The 20,461-nt window shown below is 46.3% G+C and overlaps 1 long non-coding RNA gene across 1 annotated transcript in view; it reads left to right on the forward strand.

The window, feature by feature from the left end:
* The window catches only part of LOC138566952 (uncharacterized), a 78,133-nt gene that overhangs the window by 12,661 nt on the left and 45,011 nt on the right, over positions 1–20,461 (forward strand). Inside the window, exon 2 of the long non-coding RNA XR_011302070.1 lies at positions 18,629–18,719. This is a non-coding gene — a long non-coding RNA (uncharacterized lncRNA). The remainder of the gene's footprint in view (positions 1–18,628; positions 18,720–20,461) is intronic.

A 20,461-nucleotide genomic window follows, 5' to 3' on the forward strand; every position in this document is an offset into this window, starting at 1 on the left:
CATACGTCGGGTTGGCTTAATAGCCCTGGTCTAGCTGGGTCTGACAGAGTGTCTTGCAAGAGAGTTCATAGATGAGGTGTAAGAGTGAGTAAGTAATGCTTTGGAGCGATCTACGGAGCACCCATATCAGTTCTTTCAACATCATTCTCCATATTGCGCGACAACGCATCAGCCTTCAGGTATTGCACACTGGGATTGTAGGTCACTGCAAAGTCGTAATGGGAAAAGAAGAAGGCCCAATGAGCCTGTTGAGAGGTGCAACACTGTAAAGAACATAGATACTGCAAATTCCTCGGTGCGTACCTCCACCGGAAACCTCCCCCAAGTTGATGTCTCCATTCTTCGAATGCAGTTTTTATGGCCAGGAGTTCCTTTTCTAACACAGCGTAATTCCGTTCGCTCTGGGATAGTTTACGAGAATAATAAGCGATAGATTGTTCGGTGCTGGTATCTGGATCCTGTTGCAACAACACTGCCCCAACCACAAAATCAGATGCATCTGTCTCAACCATGAATGGTATCTCATCATTAGGATGTTGAAGGATGGGTGCTGTCATTAAGGCATCCTTTAGTTCTTTGAAGGCCACATCAGCCTGGGAATTCCAGTGAAAGGGTATCTTGTTGCTGCTTCAACGAGACAATACCACTGCCAGGTGTGAGATGTTTGGTATAAAACGCATATAAAAATTGGCAAAACCCAAAAACCGCTGAAGAGACTTCCGGTCATGTGGTTGTTTACAATCTTAGCTAGCTTGAAACTTGGCCGGATCCATATGGACACCAGAATTGCTAACCACATACCCTAGAAATTCCATATTGTGAAACCTAGGCCTTTTTCCCTCTATTCAGGACTCTCAAACTTAGGTGTCTTTTTCTCCTGTTTTAGAATTGCATTGGGATTGTCCTTTAAATCTGAGTGTCTGTCGTCTTGTCCAACTGTTCCAACTTGTCTCGCCTCTCTCTGTCTCGTCTGCTTGCACCCTGCCCTGTGTCCTTCCCTAGTGTTCTCCCCTTCCCTCCTCTCCATACCTACTCTATGGTGCTCTCTGTCTCTCCTATTTTCTCTAACTGCTTCTCTATCGACTATCCTACTCTCCTCACTGAATCTGGTAGGAAGAAGTTTAAAAAGGACATCCTGGTCTCCAACCCAGGCCTCCCTATCACTGACACCTACACCAGTGCCTCCTCCAGGCAAACTTTCACCGACATCCACTTTGTAGTTCCCTGAAATTACCTATGGACCCTACATATGGTCTTGGTGCTCTCTCCTTTCTCTTCCCATTAATGGTGGCCCCCGGTGGGAGGCCCTCCTGGCCTCCTTCCACTCCTCTAAGGTCATCATTAATGTTTACTTGAATGGTACCGTCTTGGTCCAAGGACCTCAAGCCAACTTTCTCCTCTTCGATAGACGCTTCCCGCGCCTCATCAATTTCCTTTCTTCTCCTGCTGTCCCCTTTCCCCCTCCACGGCTTCCTTGCCTCCCCTTGCTGCCTCCTCCTTGGCTACCTTGCCCTCTGCTCCTTCCCTTTCTGTCCCCCCTCAGGCTTCTACACCTCCGCAGGGCGTACCTCTGAACTGTACCCCTCCCCGGAAGTCTTTCAAGGAAGGCAACCTTCTCCATATTGCCACTCTTAACTCGCGCTCAGCTGTTTAACACTCCTCTGACATCTGCCGCCTTCTGGAGGAACTTGACCTCGATGTCCTCTGTCTCACCGAGACATGGTTCACAGCCAACTCTGTCACAAGCTTTGGCACTCTCCTCCCTGATGGCTACAAGATCCTCTCCGCGCCCAGGTCCAACCGTTCCAGAGGGGGTGTAGCCCTGATCTTCCCTGAGTGGATTCCTGACTCAGTCATTCCTATGCAGGCCTAGTCCTCTTTCGATTGCCCCGTCTGCAGACTCTCTCTCTGTCCTAGCCATTCCCTTACTGTGGCTACTATCTACCGACCACCTTGTCAGATCTCCTCCTTCCTCTCTGAGTGGGCCGACATCTCCTCTTCCCTCCTAGTCTCGACCACTCAACTCCTCCTTCTTGGAGACTTCAACATCCACCTGGATGCTTCCTGTCCTTCCTCTGGACTCTTTTGCGACCTTTGTGACTCTCTCACTCTCTATTCTCCCCTCTGGCCCGTCTCACTCTGCAGGGCACACTCTGGATGCTCTGATCTCCTCAGACCTTTCCCTTTCTATCCCTCTCACCACTCCTCTCTCATGGAGTGATCACTTTCTCCTTTCCTCCCAGCTCACCCTCTCTACCCCTCAGGCCAAGCCAACTCCATCACTGTCGCCCACCTTCTCCGTCATCCGACCCATGAAGCGCGTGTCAGTTGAGGCTTTCACTGCCACTTGCTCACCCCCCCCCCCCTTTGGCTGACTCACACCCTGACACAGCCCTTTCCATGCTCCACTCTACTATATCTGATACTCTTGATGTTTTTGCCCCTGTCATGAGGATCCGCCTGAAGCCCAAAGCCAAGTGCAAATCCTGGTACGACTCAGACCTCGTCAACCTTAAACGCACGTTCAGGGTGGCTGAGAGAAAATGGCGTGCTTCATGTACATCCTCTGACAAACTGGCCTGCCGCCTGCTCCAAAGGCAATACCGGATCTCTGTCCGCACCAAGAAGAGAGCTCATATCCAAGCCTGCGTCTCTGCGGCATCTAACAACTCGGCTGAACTCTTTAAAATCTGCAAAGAACTGGCCAATCCTGCCACAGTCTCTACCTCTCCTGTCCCTTCCCAGTGTCAGAATTCTCCTTCATAAACTTGACCCTGTAATGTAGAAGAAGAATTCTTCCCACTAATGTATCCCTCTGGATGTATGAATAAACATACAGAGAAATCAATTAACTGAAAGACTGGATTCCCTCGAGAACCCGTGGCTGTAAAGAGAGACACGTATGATTAATATCTTGAATCAAGACCGTAGTATAAACGTACAAGGGAAATAATAACACTAACCTGTGAGGCTAGTGACAAAACCAAGATGTAAGAATGGGAATCTAGTCAGTAGTCTTGAAAGCTCCTGTAACATAAATCAAGACAGAATAATTGGATATTGAAATACCGTATGTGATACAGAATGAGTAACGGTAAATGACAAAAGACTAAACAAAACGGTATGATGGAGTAACAATTCACTAGGACCTAAAGAAATTTGAGTTAATGGGTTTCTCTAGATACTATACACTAAGCGAATGTTACTGTGTAAAAAACCCACCCGAACCAGAACTAAGGAGTTGAAGACAGAATAACTCAGTTAACGTACCAGAATAGTTTTATGAAAAAACTCCCTTGTCGCAGCAGAGGCTGAGTCCGGCTCCTACGCTGCAGTGGATGCTGTCCGAATCCCACAGAGCAGGTGAGGCTGGAACACTACTCCCACGTCGCAGCGGATGCTGACTGAATCCTGCGGCGCAGCTGAGGCTGAAAATGTTCGCGGTACGAAGGTAAGTAATTCAAACACAAAAATTAGAAAATAAGCAGAAGATCAACAAGAAGTTAATGTTTCAGTATGGATTCCAAAAATACAAAGGGTCAGGCGATGAGCAAGTCGAAAACAGTCCAAGTAAAAAAACACAGGCGGGCTACGTCAAGACCAAGGAGCAGGCAAAAGACAATCCAGGGACGTAAGCCGAATTCTAATAACCTGGAAGTTCAGGGTACAAAGACAGACAAGGATAATCCAAAAAGCAGGTCAAGAAACATTAGCCAGAAATACAAAGGAATACGAAAAAACCAGAAGACAGAAAAGCTCAATCAGAAGCACTGAATCCTGGACCAAGCGGAGCTAAAAAAGAGCAGGTCATGTGACTAGCGTTCACTTCCTGGATGCCGGCTCCCTCCCCTTGACAACAGCTTCCAAAGTTTCCAAGGTAACCTCCAACCCCTACTGTAGGGAAAAAGCCGAATCCTTTGGTGTTTTAGGCCGTTCTTCCCTGCTAGATAAGTTTTACCAGGGTATTTGGCAATCCGTGAGTTTCTTGAATACTGTCTCGAGTACCGTGGCATGACACCCAGGCCCTCTGCACGGCACTGGCTTCTCATTTTATCTCTAAAACTCAGGACATCCTGTCCTCTCTCTCCTCCTCTCCCTTTCCTCCCTCTACTCCCTGCTCTTCCTCTGGCCCTTCTTCGCCCACCTCTCCTCCCTCCTTCTCTGCCTTTCCCCTGTTCTCGCCAGACAAGGTTTCTAGACAAGTCCGATCTATGAAAGTCTCGTCAAAACAGGTTCATCCCTGTTCCTCCAAAACCATCAAGGACCACATTGACTCTCTGGCTCCTGCCCTGGCCGACTTCTGCAACCACTCCTTCACCACTGGAGTCTTCCCTACCACCCTGAAGCACTCCCTTGTGCACCCTCTTCTTAAGAAACCCTCTGCCGACCCCTACTGCCCAGCTAACTATCGCCCAATCTCGATCACTCCTTGCCTGTGCAAACGCTTGGAAAAGCTGGCCATCTCCCACCTCAATATTCACATTGAATCTGTTGGTTGTCTCCAGGATCATCAGCCTGGCTTCAGAGCTGCCGGAAGCACGGAAACTGCTCTCCTGAACATCTGTGAAGACCTGCTCTCCAACCTTGATTCCAACACCCTCTGTGTCCTCATCTTGCTTGATCTCTCCTCTGCCTTTGACGCGGTCAACTATGCCATCCTGCTCAACCATCTCCATGACAACCTGGCGACCACCGGTCAGGCCCTGGTATGGCTGACTTCTTTCCTTTCTGATCGACCCTCCCAGGTTCAACTTGGGTCCTTCCTCTCCTCTATCTCCATCTCTACCTGTGGTGTTCCCCAGGGGTTTAACCTCTCTCCCTGGCTGTTCAACCAATACCTGGCACTTCTTGCCCACCACATTGCCGCGCTCTGCCCCAACTTCCAGTGCTATGCGGATGACACTCATCTCATTTTCAGGCTACCCTCAGCCACCTCTTCTCCCTATCTCATCTCTGATTTTCAGTCCGCCATCCAGGAGTGGTGTGCCGCCAATGATCTCTGCCTTAATGCCAGTAAGACCAAGATTCTCCCCATCGGCACACCCGCTCCCTCCTTTCCTGTCACTCTCTGGCCGGCCTCTCTTGACCCTCTTCCTGCTCCCACCTGTGAGGCTAAAAACCTTGGGGTTATCTTCGACTACACACTCTCCTTCTCTCCTCACGTCTCTGATGTCTCTGAGAAGTCACACTACCAGCTGCACCTCCTCAGAGGTATTCTTCTTTTCCTCTCCTTTCCCCAGAAGCTCACTGTCTTCAGAGCTCTGGTTCTCTCTAGACTGGACTATTGCAACAGCCTCTTTCTAAATCTGCCTGCTTCTTCTCTCCGCCCTTTGCAACTCATCCAGAACTGGACTGCGAGACTTGTCCTTGGCCTCAAGCCCAGGGATCATATCTCTCCAGGACTGAAATCTCTGCACTGGCTGCGAGGATTAAGCTCAAACCCCGCTGCATTGTCCATAAGGCCTTCTGGGGCCTGGGGCCTCAATACCTTCAACTTTCTCTTCCTAAATATCTTCCTTCTCAAGCTCTTAGCTCATCCGCCTCCAACTCCCTCAGGGTCAGTCGCTTCTCCAAGCAACGAGTTGGTGGTAGATCTCTTTCTTGGGCTGGGGCCTCCCTCTGGAACAGCCGCCCTGCCTCCCTGAAACTTGAGGAGAATCCTCTCTGGTTCCAGAAGCACCTCCAAACCTTTCTCTTTGCTTCTTCTTTTTCTCCTCCTCTCCCCTGCTGACTTCCTGGCTGATACTGAAACTGCACTGGTTACCTGGCCACCCTCTGATCTCGGGACCAGGTCCCCTCCCCCACCAGTCACACTCCTGCACTGCCTTCCTGGCAACCTCCGCACTTGGGGACTGTTTTCTGTATCCCTACAGTCCCACTATCAGCACCTGACACCTGATGTCTGCACTTACCCTTGCACTTGCCACCTGCTGGCCATACTTTTACTCTTGTTATTTATTTTTATCCCATGTACTGCACTGTCCCCACCCTTTCCCCCACCGCACTTCCGCGATATGAATGTCACCTGGCCTAGTAGGATCGTTGTCTGTCTTCCCTCTGTTCCCCTTCCCCTGCCTCATCGTGCCTTGAAACACTTGTGTATAGGCGTGTTATAAATGCCATATCATATCATATCCTTTTGCAGTGGAAAATACACTTTTCTGCCTTAGCAAACAGATGGTTATGAAACAGTCTTTCTAGCACTTCCTTGACATGCAGACGTGTTCTTCCAGGTTCGTGGAAAAAATAAGGATGTCGTGTAGGTACCAAACAGTCACCCCAATCAAATGATATGATAGGATATGGCATTTAAACCACGCCTATACACAAGTGTTTCAAGGCACGGATCAGAGAATATGTCATCCATGAAGCATTAGAAGACGGCTGGGGCATTACACAGGCCGAATGTCATTACCCGCTATTCGTAATGCCCAGATGGAGTCTTAAAGGCCGTCTTCCACTCATCCCTTCCTTGATCCGCACCAAATAGGCCCGCCTGAAATCTAATTTAGTGAAAACGTAGGCTGCATGAAGGGATTCCATGATATTGCGAATCAAGGGCAAGGGATACCTGTCCTTCCGTGTGATGTCATTCAAATGACGGTAATCAATACATGAATGGAGTCTTCCCTCCTTCTTCTGCACAAAAAACAATGGAAAGCCTGCTGGAGATTTGGAAGGCACAATATATCCCTTCTGGAGGCATTCCTCGATATAACATTGAAGAACCTCTTTCTCGGATGGGGATAATGAATACACCTTCCTGGGGGGAATTATGGCATCAGGCAACAAATTGATGGCACAGACAAAATGCCTGTGGGGCGGTAGAGCAATATCTCCAGGTTCTGCAAAAACACTGAGAGAGTCTGTATAGTCCTGAGGTACTGTTAGTAGGTAACAGAGACAAGTCTTAGCGTCTGCCAGGGAAGATGGGGCAGCAGTCGAGATGGTCTGAGGTATGGCGGAAGAACAGCAGTCCTGGGTACAGCGCGTGGATGCAAACACCAGGGTCCGCGTTTCCCAGTTGATGTGGGGATTATGGTACAGCAGCCAGGTTAGACCCAGAACTACTGGCTATGAGGGTGACTTGATGACATCCAAAGAAATCCTTTCTTGATGATCAGATTCCCAGTGTGTTGACGAATGGGACCGGATGATAACGGTGTTCCATCAATGACTTCCACCACTGCGGCACTTTCTTTGTAATATGGTGGAACGCTGATGTTGGTAGCAAACGTAAAAGGCCTTCCCCATACACGACAGGCCTGTTAGTTTTCCTATTTCCTTGGAGGATGCAAAGGACAGGAACCCATAAAATGACCAGCGCTGCCTCAGTATAAACACAAATGAAGGGTTCTCTGTCACTTCCTTTCAGTCTCAGACAAAGGACCCCTAATTGCGCATAGTTGCCTAGGTTCTGGACCAGATTCCGTTTGACCAGATAACCCCATTGGAGCGACTGAAGGTCTCGAGTAAATTCTCTCAGATCTGCGCCTTTCTACTCTTCTTTCTGTCAGCCTATGGTCCATACGAAGCACTTGGTCCACGAGAGATTGGAGGGTGTCTGCTTCCCGTATGTCCAACAGTTCGTCTGTGTATTACTCTCTCAGTTCTCTACAGAACAAGCATTTCTGAGGGACTTCTGGCCATAGTGAGTCAGTCGCAAATTGTCGAAAGCGACTTATGTAGGCGATATCATCAATGGAACCCTGTCAGATGTTCATCAACTGTTTCTGAGCTGTTGAGGCCAAGTTGGGAGATTAGAATACACCCAAAAATGCCTTCTGGAATGCTGCAAAATCATTCAAGTCAAATTACCCAGGATATATCCGATCTTGGCTTTGTCCTGACCGAAATGAGTGGGCCTGAAGAGAAAGTGAATCTTAAAATGGTTACAGAATTCAGCCACTCGTCTTGGGTCACCGTCGTACGTCAATGGAGAAGTGTGTGCCATAGCATTCTCGACCTGGGGAGCTGCTCCTGCCCCTTGAGCCACCATTTTCTGTAAGGTAATGTTTGCCTGGTGTAGAGTGGTCATTTCCAGACAGAGAGCCTGTAATTCATCCCTGAGTTCTTGGACCTCCTCCATGTCCGGACTGGAAGGGAGGCGTCTCAATCTGGTATAGAAAGCGTCCCAGGGGCAAAGCATACCTGATGTTCCTGGTGAATGACGTGAAGAGGTAGCCAGTCTTTCTTCAAACATAACCGTGATCATCTAGCGATGCGGGGCACCAACCCAACACCCTCCTGATAGTTGAAGCAGGTATGGGATGGACTAGCTCCCAACGCCACGGGACGGCACTTCCCTTATTGACGTGGCATCAGGACAGTGCAAGCACTGACAGGGAAGGCCACATGATATCCGGCCAGATGGATCCAGTAGAATGATGAAGATCCACGAATGTGAAGATCTCTGAAGATGAGGCGCAGGTCTCTGGAGGCAGGGCGGAGGTCTCAGGAGGCAGGGTACTAAATGGAGGCACTGAGCAGGCAATAACAAGTGGCTGGGACAGAGCCCAGAAGTGCAATGACACAAGTAGGGAAAGTACCTTAGAGATGAGCAAGATAGGATGTGGGAACTGTGAGAAACCAGCTGGTTGAAAGTGGCTATATAAGCCGGAAGGTCCTGACTTCCCTGTCGTATGGACAGCAGTTCGTTGTCAAGAGCTTGCCCCTGTGTGCGATGGGCAAACAATTTCTCCAGTTCTTGCTGAAACCCTTGGTAGATATGCAGGTATGCAGGAGAGGATCATCTTGGTTCACCAGTGGGATGGACCAATTCGCAGTGTGCTCTCCCAAGTATGACAGAACAAAAGCCACCTTAGACTGATCAGTGGGGAACAACCCTGGTATGCAGAGGAAATAAAGGCAGTATTGGTGCATGAAAACCGCAAACTTATGGGGGTCCCCTGTAAAGTGCTCTGGGGGGCCAAAGGGACTGCTCTGGGAACAACTACCTGGACTGGGGCCGCTTGGTTGACAGGTGGACCCACACCGGGTAATGGGGCCTGCCCTGCTTGTGCCTGCAGCAGCTGTCTGGCTAACTCCTCAGTACAGTCTTTATTGACCACTAGCTCCTGCCGTAGAGCGTTAGTCTCCGACCTGGTGGCGTGGACTTCTGCCCTAAGCGCACCGAGGAACTGCGATAACTGATCCACCTCCGAGGCATCCATAGCGCTCGGGCAGAGTGAGAAACGTGGGCTTAGCGTTCTGTAACGCTTACCATGACTCTGCGGAAGCGCTAGAACCTTCTGGCATCTAGGAGCTCAGTGTAAGTGACTGGGTATGGCCTGCTATGAGCTGCTGGGTGGGGTCTGCTGCGGAACTCCTTCCTAGAGCGAGAACACGTGTGTCAATACATGTAACTTGATCTAAGCACCCCCGCCCCCCATCCTCCTAATTCTCTTCCGTGGTGACTAAACTAACCTGCTGGTTTCCAATATAGCGCTCTCCTTCCTGCTTTCTCTTGCAGGGGCGTTTTATTTCTGGCTTGCTAATGTCTCTTGGGATGTTGTTCGCTTGTGTTCTCTTCTTTAGCTTGTTCTTCCTTCACCGCTTGCGTTTACTTTGCTTTCTTTGTCGTGCTCACTCCTTCAGAGTGTGTTGAGTCTTTACCTTTGCCAGTTATTTCACTGGCAGTTTTGAGGCCAGACCTGCTGTGTCTCTTTGGCACGATGAGTGCTGCTGCTGTCTGGTGTGCAGAGCGCGTGTCTGGGCACAGTGTACTGTGTGGTGTGCTGAGCGCTTGACTCTGCCGGTGGCTTGTGCGCTACTTAACTGCTGCTGCACGACTTAACTTTCATTTCCTAAGTGTAATCTCTCGCCCTTTTACTTTCCTTTTCAGGTGCCGTGCAATGCTGAGGGCTGCTGAGAACTGGGAATGCCGGGGACTGGAGCAAGGAGGAACTGGAAGCACCGGAGGATCCGTGCTGTGCTGGGAGCGGGCGAAAAAGGAAGCAGTCTGTGGGGTAAGTGTTCCGACGTGAATCTTCTTTCTTCTTTAATGATCCCCTTTAACCAAATGTCTTCTTTCCGCAGGTACAGAGCGGAGAACCTGCGATGAGCGTTATGCTGCAAGAGCAGGATAACGCGAAGCAAGGGAAACACGCCTGGGTGTGGTTTAAATACAAACCCACACATGCACACTAGGCTGCCACTTGCAACAAGGTTCACTGGCGAGGTTGTCAGCCATCTTGGTGGAACTCAGGATGTCCTTCCAGAGCGGCCATGTTGGAGGGTCCATAAAAGGTCATTAAGTCCATGAAAGTTCAGCTTCATCTTCAGGGATTTAAAGAGCCCCAGGTGCGCCATAATGCAGCCCAGCCTTTACTTTTCTTTGTATACCTGGTCCCAAATATGGTGTGTGTGTCAATGTATGGATGGCTCCTGCTGGTGGTCCTGATACCTAATGCATGCCCTATCTCTTATACAAAAAGTGTGAAAAGGGGTATTTGTATGTAATGGAAACTCAGTGTTACAACATAAAGGATCAAGATGGCTGTGTCAGCTCACCTCCCCACGTTGACAGCACAGAGTAAGGCGGTCCCCGTAGACAGGATGACACACTCTGGCTCAGGTTATAAAAAAAAAAAAAACGGCAGTTCAAAACGTGGGTCGAGGCCCACTTGGCCTTCCATGTTAAAGTCACGTATTCCAGTTTTTCAAAGGTTCTTTCACAGTTCAACAAAAGTTCACATATGTCTCCCTCAGTCGGGTATGGACCTTTCAACCAAAAGTACCTGATTCAACGTAGATCTCCCTTAGCCGGGCTCGGATCTCGCTATCATAGCACTTGCCGGGGTTCCCTTGTCCAAGATTTATTCACATTTGGTAGGGGTGCCCATCCCCTAACTTATTTCAAATTCCAGGTCTCCCTCAGTCGGGCTCAGACCTTTCACTGACATCGTAGACTTTCGAATGTGCAAGGCTTTTACTAAAGACCTCCGAGGACCACTTCGACTTTCACTTCAGCTTTCCCTTTTATGTTATTTACCCCAGTGTCTCTAGGTCTTGGTAGTTCCATAACATAAGCACAAAGGTTTAAAGAAACCTTTCTCTTAAAGCATTTGCCTTTTACTTCCCCTTTCACTGGGGTTAATCTTGACCATTGCGCGTTTCAGAATTCGTTCACTTTGGCGCTTTATAACAAGACAAACATTTCGCTGAGACTATCGAGTGGGCTACTTCCTTTCGCCAGACCACTCCACTACTCTGTATCACAGCTTCACAGTTATTGGCAACTTAAAAGTTCATCACTGGTTAGCTTTCTTTCGTGTCTCATCAGCATATGCGCAACCTTCAATTGTGAAGATACACTGTTGCAGCTTCAATCTTTCCATGATACAAACTGGCCTTTCATGTCTTTCACTAACTCACCGGTTGCACGCGTTCCTTTCTTGTCTTTATGGCTTTGATTCACGAGTCAAGGTTAATACCACAGGCTCGGCCTCGCCTCCCCAACTCTGTCGTTCACCCCGGAGGGTCGCTGGCGTCCTTGGAACACAATGCAGGTTTGTGATTTTGCTTTCTCCACGTCTCCATCAAGACTTCCTGGAGGCAACATCCTCCTGCAGGGAACTTCAGGATTTCTGTACCCTTTGCCCTAGTTCCTCGATCGGTCTTCCTGCTCCAGTGGGTTTGCCTTCGCCCTGGAAGATCTGCTCCTTCTCGTGTTACACATTGCTCAGAGTATGTGTGTATGTTCTGCCTTTTATCTGTATGGGGAGAGCTAATGGGTATCAGATGTATGTGATTAAAGCCAAGCCTGACTGATTAGCGAGACATGTCCAATGAGATATGTACGTGTTAGCTTTTCTACCCTCAGTCGCATTCTTCCTTGACCCAGTGTTAGTGTAGAATGGGGTTGGGGGGGGTTGGGACGTTGGAGGATCCTATAAAATAGGAAGGGGTAAGGTACGGGAAAGGGGGGAATACAGCATCTCACCATCGGTTGCCTCACCCCCACTCTCCGAAGACCACCCCACCCAGGTGATCCACACGCACTGGTTCACCACCAGGGTCTGGATCCAAAGGCGATGGCCGTGCCCTGGCCACCTGAGAGAGAGATCCCCAGGGACTAGAAAGCGAGACACCCGGTGGTTTCTCACAAGAGCGACAGGAGGATCAGCAGGGAGGATGGTGCAATCAGCAGGGAACCCTATCCGAGGAGAGGCGAGCAGCTTGGGAAAAGTGCTACAGGTCGGTCCATCCTATGAAGCACGCCAAGACGCTGGGGACTGCAGAGAGAGAAGGTCTATGGAACTGTGGCGTGGGAGCTGGGGCTCTGTGGAGCAGACTGAAGATTGAGAAGAGAGCCGTGTGGAGAGGCTGTCTCCTTCCCTTGTGTTCAAGGTGCTCGTTCCCCTGTGTTAAGAGGTCTTCACAGGAGTGCCTGAGGAGCAGAAATTGGACCCCTGACATCAAAAGCAGAAGCCTGTGTGATCTGCGCTGCTGGGAGAGCTGTGAACGCGACCAGTGAGGTTCTAAAAAATGAGAAACCCGGTGCCCAAGCGCTTGAACATTTCTGATGTAGAGGAAAACTTTGTATCGGAGTGCTCGCATGTTTTTTAAAAAGGTTTTATTGCATTTTGTTTACATCGAACCTTTACAAAATATTTAAAACAAATACAATCAATGTGATTTAACATTTAAAACATTGTCCAACAAAAATAATTCCTCTTTTGACATCATAACTTAATCTTCAAAAAATAGCATACATAATTATACCAACATCCCCACATCAAAAACATTACCTATCACATCCCTCCCCCATCCTCAAAGCATAATCAAACATAAGAGTATAAGAAGATGGTACTGCTCAATAGGACTATTACAAGTGTGACATCACAATTCGGGTTCATCCTAAATCGACCCCCACTTTATTGCTAATCGATAACACATTACAAGTTTACGTTCCAAAGCATACATCACCTAGGAGGTCACTCATTGTTTATGGGGGCATGGGCTTCTTGTTTGAATATTTTTCCAATCCAATGTCACATCCTGCTGGTAGGACATACAAATTAATTTTGTTTTTCCGATATTTTTTCATCAATGTGATACAACACTCTAATAAGTTTAAGAAGAAGGTTTAAGCTGTTCCCCACACATGCATCTGTTCCATAAGGATTCCCTGGAGAGATCTGACTTAGAGAAGAGCTGTTCTTCAAATATGCAAGTTCTGATATTTTCAAATTGGGCACAATAAATCACCAAGTGCTTCAATATTTCCAATTCATTAGAGGAATTGCAAAAACGACATTTTCCAGTTGTAGCATTTACAATTTTGTTATCCCATCACTGTATTCTTTCGTTCGTCAGGATTTGGTTCAGTTTGCAGAGCATATACATTTTCCTTGCTTTCTCACAAGGAAATTGCAGGATATGCATTGCTTTCCCTCCCAATTTCCTCCTATATTTAGCATATTCATAAAAGGCCTTGGATCTACCAAATCGATCAGACAGTAAACACCATTGATATGTTTGGAATTTGCGTTTGCAACAAGGAAGTCTGGCCGCTAATTCCTCCTTTGTTACCATAATTGATTCTAACATTAGATTCATTTTATTCCTGAACTTTAACATCGAGGGGGGTCGGCCCTCCACAACCATTAGGTGAAGTTCCTCGTACATTGATTGTCTCGGGGGAGCCAACATTTTAGCGTAGTTGTTTAACATGCACCAATGCCATTTTGCAGACAGGGGTAACAATCCCAATTCATAGCATATCAGATCATTTGGAATTGAAAGCTCTAAACCCAATACTGTTTTCCACAATTTTCCATGGAGGCAATCTAGGAATGAGTACATCTCTGCTATACATATATCTAAACCATATAGAATAATTGGTTCAACACAGGTAGAATTGGATTATAGGAAGCAAAGAGAACTTACAGAATTTGAAAAGGATAATCTTCATTTGTGATGTCATTGGTTTAATTGTGTTAATCAGTGTCTCCTGCCACATAGCTACTGAATACCTATCAGTAAGGGTATATCACAGATAACGTATAGACATAGGGCCTCATTACACGGATGGCTGCCGCCAAACCCTTACTGACTCCGCCATGGTGAATGGCGGAATTACCGCCACATTCGAAGGTGTGCGGAGGCAGGTAATCCCCATTCACCTTGGCACTTCCCCATTCCCATTTGAGCCCCCATAGGGCTCAATGGGAAGGGGGAAGGAGCAAATAACGGTACCGCTATTAACTGTGCCGTTATTTGCTCTGAAGTCCCTCAGCGGGTCCCGTCCTTAACGTGTTGTCTGACCACACGTTAAGGACGGGACCCACTGAGGGACCTCGTAGTAGGGCGGTAGGGGATTACCGGCACCGGTGCCCTTACCGGTGCCGGTAATCCCCTACCGCCATCCGTGTAATGAGGCCCATAGTGTGGTTAATAGTTGCTTCATCAAGAGACCATGTACATCTCGATGTACTCCTTCTTCCGTCAGCAAATGTTAGGATAAAGGATTTGCATGCAGATTACTGCTGCGGGCAAAGCTTGCAAACAAATTTAGTTTAGTCTGCAGGCCAAAGGGTGTCCTGTCAAAAAGCAACAAGTCATCAGCAAAACCAATCCAATTTAATACAAGTTTACCTAATTTAACCGGGTAAATAATGGATTGGTTCCAAGTCGCATCCAGATCTGATAAGTACAGAATAAAAAGTACAGCTCCCAAGTTACAACCCTCTTTCAATCCAATCTCGGTAGACATTCTGTCAGTAAGAGCCCCTTCTTTGTTAAGCCTTATTCTATGGTTTGTGTGCTTATGCAATAGTGCAACCATAGCAACCAAATGAATTAGAAAGCCAAGATGTATCATTTTTTCCGAGATCAACTCTCTTACTACTGTATCAAATGCGGCAGTCAAATCCAGGGCCGCTATATAAACAGGCCCTGTATTTGAGTGCTTGGTCTGAAGTTGTAAATGTGCCATGATCGTTGCATTAAGGGGGCACCCCATTGATCTACGGAACCCCACCTGATACCGTGACAAGATATCATTACGATCAATGTGGCTCTGGATCTCCTCTAATAATAATAAAGTTAACATTTTGGAGGAGGCATTCATCAGAGCTATAGGTCTAAAATGTTTGGGGTCATCTACTGTGCCTTTTTTGTAGATTGGAGTGATATTAGCTGAGCACCAGGTCGGGGGATCAGTCCTGATTGATGTTATCAAATTTGATTTTAAGGATCTTTGTCCACAATTCCGGATCAGATTTCAAAACGCAGGGCGGAATCCCATCAGGCCCTGCAGCTCTTGAGCCTTTTATCTTATTGATCGCATTTATGATATCGTCACAAGACCAGGGGGACTCCTTCAAGATCAGATTTTTAAAGTTCCTACAGCTGAGATTTGCAAAAGTGGATGGCAATCGATATTTACGAGTTACAAATGCTACCCATACGGAAGCTGATATAGAAGGTTCTTTATCGAGCTCAGGGTCGCCAGTAATGGTTCTAAGCATTGCCCATACCTGTCTCAAGTCATATTTCAATAGTGTATGCATCATGCGCTGGTTATTTACCATAAGGAGGTCCCATTTTAAAGTTTTCCCTTTATTTTTATACGCTTGCCTAATGTTCCTTATTTGTTCAAAAAAGATCATAGACAGGCCAATTTGTCTGCGAAGCAATCGTATGTGTTTATTTATTTCTTTATTTAATTGATTAATTGTCAAATTAAAGGTATGTCTATGCAAAATAGCCGGGGAACCAAATCTTTTTTCCTTTGCCAAGCAATTAACATGGAAGTGTATTCGTGTAGCATTCCGTTGTTCTAGTACCGGTCTTGAATATTGATCAAGATTATCTATCGTTACGATACCTCGATCAGACCTGATTCTACTAATTAGCTTGCGGCAGATTGCTGAGTGCCATCTAACCGAGCTCTGGGGTGTATCCACTTCAAGAAGGGTAAAATTATGTTCAGTGTTAAAGCGCCGATTTGGCAATTTCATTGTCAGTTGGATAGCCAGATGATCCCAATAGCCTAAATCACAGGTGTGAACTGGATCCACTTCCACAAATACTGAGGTAGACACAAAAAAGTAATCAATAAATTAACTTAAATTTCCACGAGCCCATGTATAGGAGTGAGCGTTCTCAGCTGGAGGCACCATTTGAATGTCCCAGGACATAAAAGAATCTACCCATTTCTGCCCATTTTGGTTTGAAGTAGACCAATAATATGTCTGATTGATTCCATTATCTGCAGACAAGGCATAGCAAATTGAATTAAAATCGCCTCCTACAATGATTTTAACCTACAGATTAACCTGTGGAGTGGTCGCGTGTTTAAGGAAACAAGTTTTCAAAAGTCTCTGGTTTAAACCATTGTCAACTATTGAACTACCAGGAATACTTTGTTTCGGAGTGGTTGCGTGTTTAAGGAAACACATTTTTGAAAGTCTCTGAGTGCTGGGCATTTCATTTAATGCAAACTGAAGGGATATTAAACTGCGGGTTGAATTGAAAGTGAGTTATGAGTACAACCTGTGTCTAATGAATACTGAACTGAATAAAAACTTTACAAATAAGCAGGACGGTTACATATTGAGTTCAGAAGTGAACAGAACTTTAAATTCAAGTAAAACCACTGCATGCTCAATTTTAAAATGAACGAAACTTTAAATTCAAGTAAAACCATTGTATGCTGAATTTGAAAGTGAATGGAACTTTAACAAGCTAAAACAAATGTATACTTAAGCTTGATTAAAATGGAACTTTAACATTGAACCAATGAGAGGCATGTTGAATACCAAATTGTCTGAAAACTACATATCGCAGAAATATACATTGAAAGCTGAATTAACTGGAACCCTGAAGTTTAATCCAACATAGTCAAGATACTCACATGAAAACCGACAATAAAAAGAGGGAGCGAGTGTGGCAAAGAATCTTAAGAAGACAAGGATAATTTTTTGGGATACTGAAACAAAGTCTTGGGGAAGGGAACTGTGAGACTTGAAATATTCACTGACTTGAGGATGGAGTCTCAAGGTTCTTTTGTGTTGGAACTGTGTTACTTGGAACTTGGGGAAGGGAACCCCGGATATTGGTTAAAACTGCATCCTCCTGAACCTAAGAAAGGTAATTTTGAGACTTTAAATTGAACTGTTTTATACTTGGGCAAGGGAGCTGAAAGGAAGCTGCAAGCTTAAAGAAGCTCAGCACTTTATGTTGAACTCTGTTTCATTTGGTTGCTGACATCCCTACACATTGTATAGATTAGTTGTGAGGCCAAGTATAGGTTTTGGACACAGACAGATTCTTAAGTTGTTAAACATTGTACCTATTACCGGCGACTACTTAGGAATCTACGTCTGTTCCTCTCTGAACCTAACTGTGCCATAGTTGCCCATGCTACCATTCTCTCTAGGTTTGATTACGGTAATGCCCTTATAGTACGGGCCCACTAAAAAAACACACAGGCCTTGCAGGTAATACAGAATTAGGCAGTGCGGATCATTAAGGGGAAGACCAGAAGAGAACATATCTCACACAGTCGACAAGATCTTCACTGGTTACCCATTGATGCACGACTAAAATCCAAAGCGGCAACACTAGTGCACAAGTCTTTGTATGGGAACGCCTCCTCTACATTAAAAACCTTGTGACCATGTACAGACCTATAAGAACTTTGCGCTCTTCTACTTTAGCTATGGTTAGGACACCAGCCTACAAACTCGCCAACTGCCTGAGAAAATCTTTTCCTGTCCAAGCTGCTAGGATTTGAAACTCTCTTTCTGTGGACCTAAGAATACAAAAAGATCTAAAGTGCTTTCGACGACAACTGAAAACTTTATTATTTCAGTGAGCATCCTCCCCACATTGTCTAGTTAACTGCCCTTCTAATGTCCTGTCTATTTTACATCCAGTGTTTATGTTATGGCGCCCCGATACCTGTGGGTTTTCGGCACCTTATAAATAAATAAATCAAATAAATAAATTAAATAAGTTGAACTCTTTGACTCAGACATTCCTTGGTTTCATTTAAGTAGGGAAATCTCACCTTATCATAGGGCAAGTTAGGCCTTTTTCCATCCTGACATTTAAGTTAATAAAGTGTTTTGTTTTGAATTCTGAATCTGTTGTCTGTGTCTTGCTTCATGATGCCTTCACAGCACCACACTCCCAATATCTGAGGACCCTCCACTCAGGTGATCCTCCCTCGCTTCTGCACCCCAGGGTCAGGATCCAAGAGCAATGGGCTTTCCCTCGCCACCTGAGAAGAGGATCCAGGGGGCTTAGGAGTGAGAATACCCTCAGGTTTCTCACATATCCTTCCCCAATGCGGGTTGGACCAGAGTGCTTCACATGGAAACAGGTAGAGAAAGTCTACATTATCTTGCTCTTGGCCCTTTCGGTGTTCCACTGTGGAGCAATAAGGTTGACGGTGCAAGAAACCCTGTATATCCCTTAGGCTGCATTCTTCTCTCTTTCCAGACTTGGGAGGCTCTAGTTTCATTAGGCGAGGAAGCCTAACTCTAAGAGTCTTGGATTTTACTTGGGCCTCCTGTGAAATCCATTGATCAAATTGGGGTAAATCAGTTCCCAGGACTAACTGGGTCAGTAAGTTGGAAATCACCACTAACGTTATGTTTATTTTTCTTTCCAGGATGGTAATGGTGATCTGGGATAATGGATGATTTTCCGTATGGCCATGTACTCGGGTCACTCTCTCTTTTCCTACTTCTTTCCATTCCTGGGTAAGTATCCTTGCTCTTATGGCCCTTTTCTTACATCCTGTATCCAATTTTGCCCAGACAAACTTTCTCTCTAAAGTAACCAGAATTTTATATGTGGTTCTATCTCCAGTATATTGAAAAATGTGGGGTTTTCTCTGGTTCTTATAATTCCCCTCTCTTCCAGACTTCTTTAAACTCTTCTCCCCCTCTAACATCATATCCTGAGATTGGGTGTATAAGATTGTATTATATGATGACTCAATTCTTTCTTCCTTATTCTCTTTATTCTGACAGGGTTCTCTTAATGATGAAGTTGTGGGGAGATTGATTATATTTAATGGAAAATATCTTGCAATATGCCCAGACCCTTCACAGAAGAAACATTTCTGGTCTTGGATAGGAAAAAGGGGTCAAGAAGATGAAAGGTTTCCATGCGCAGCTCCTTTCATGAGATTGTCTGAACCTAACTTTCCTAAGTTCTCCAACTCTTGATATTTAATTTGATGAGGCATTTGGAGGTCCAAAGGACATGGTTTATTTAGGTGACTAACCTCTGCATGAATAACAGGAGCTTGCAACAGCTAATGATGCTGTAGCAGAAGAAAGACTCTCACTCCCAATCTGCCTAATGTTTACCTTGATATCATGGGTTTACAGATGTTCTGGGGAAGTAGATACTTCTGTTAGAGTATCTGTCACACCTCGGCCCCGGTCCGCCACCCATCCTGTTTATCCTCACCAGGGCAGATGGACTCCTTCAAAAGTGCCTTTTGGTAAAACCATTGCGCTCCGCCGTGGTGTTCGTCATTTTGCAGCGCCGTTTCTGTCACAGTGGCGACTACCGTGGAGACTGGTTAGTGCAGCACCATCCAGTTCAGCTTCAGACTACATTTCCCATGATGCTTGATTATCGTCTGTAGTTTTTGTGCAATGACGGTCATGTGAGCCTAGTCTCAATTGGCTCCGCCTCCTCATTGATATAATCCGCGGCAGCTTGGGGAATGCTGCTTCTGTTTGTCAGTTACAGCCGGCCAGTTACAGCCGGCGTCTAAGAAGTTCCGTCTTCAATGCCTGCTTTGCTTTCTGAAGCTACATTGTGTATCAGACCTCGTTTCTGTTCCAAGGACTTTTTGACCTTTCTCTTTGTTTCTGTGCCTAATAACGATCTGAACTCGTCCATGTACCGTACCTTCATTTGTTTAAAGGACTGCTTTGCTACCAACTTTATTGCATTCTACGCCCGACCGTGTAGCGGACCATTCATCCTTCCAAAGGATTGCTTTCTCATTGTGTCTTCTGCCTGCCTGAGTTCCGACCTCTGTATTCAGTGGAACACTTCATGTACAGTTCTTGGTAAGTCTGTCTACCTGTTGTTGGGGTGTTCTGAATGCCTCTTTATTGATCATTCTGAGCTGGTTGCTATAAGTCACAACCCAGTACTGGTACCTGCCATCTTGTGAGTTCTGTATTGGACTCTTTTTTCCCATTTGGACCTTGTTACCTCTTGGTTCTACAAGTGCAATCAGGGACACTTTGCTGGTATTGCACCTACCTGGTCTACTCCATCTCCACAAGTGCACGTAAGGACGCCTTGCTGTTAGTGCACCTACCCGTACCTAGTGCGCCCCTCGTGCCGCCCGGGATTAGCTACCTAACTAACATTCCTGTTTTTTGTTTTGTACCTTCGTTGTGTCCTATCTTGGAGTAACAAACTTCCCTAATCTTCCCTGGGGTAAGACATACACTGTTTCTTTCTTGCACCT

This window comes from Ambystoma mexicanum, chromosome 2p (genome assembly GCF_040938575.1).
Source record: "Ambystoma mexicanum isolate Mex_15411 chromosome 2p, UKY_AmexF1_1, whole genome shotgun sequence".
NCBI lineage: Eukaryota > Metazoa > Chordata > Amphibia > Caudata > Ambystomatidae > Ambystoma > Ambystoma mexicanum.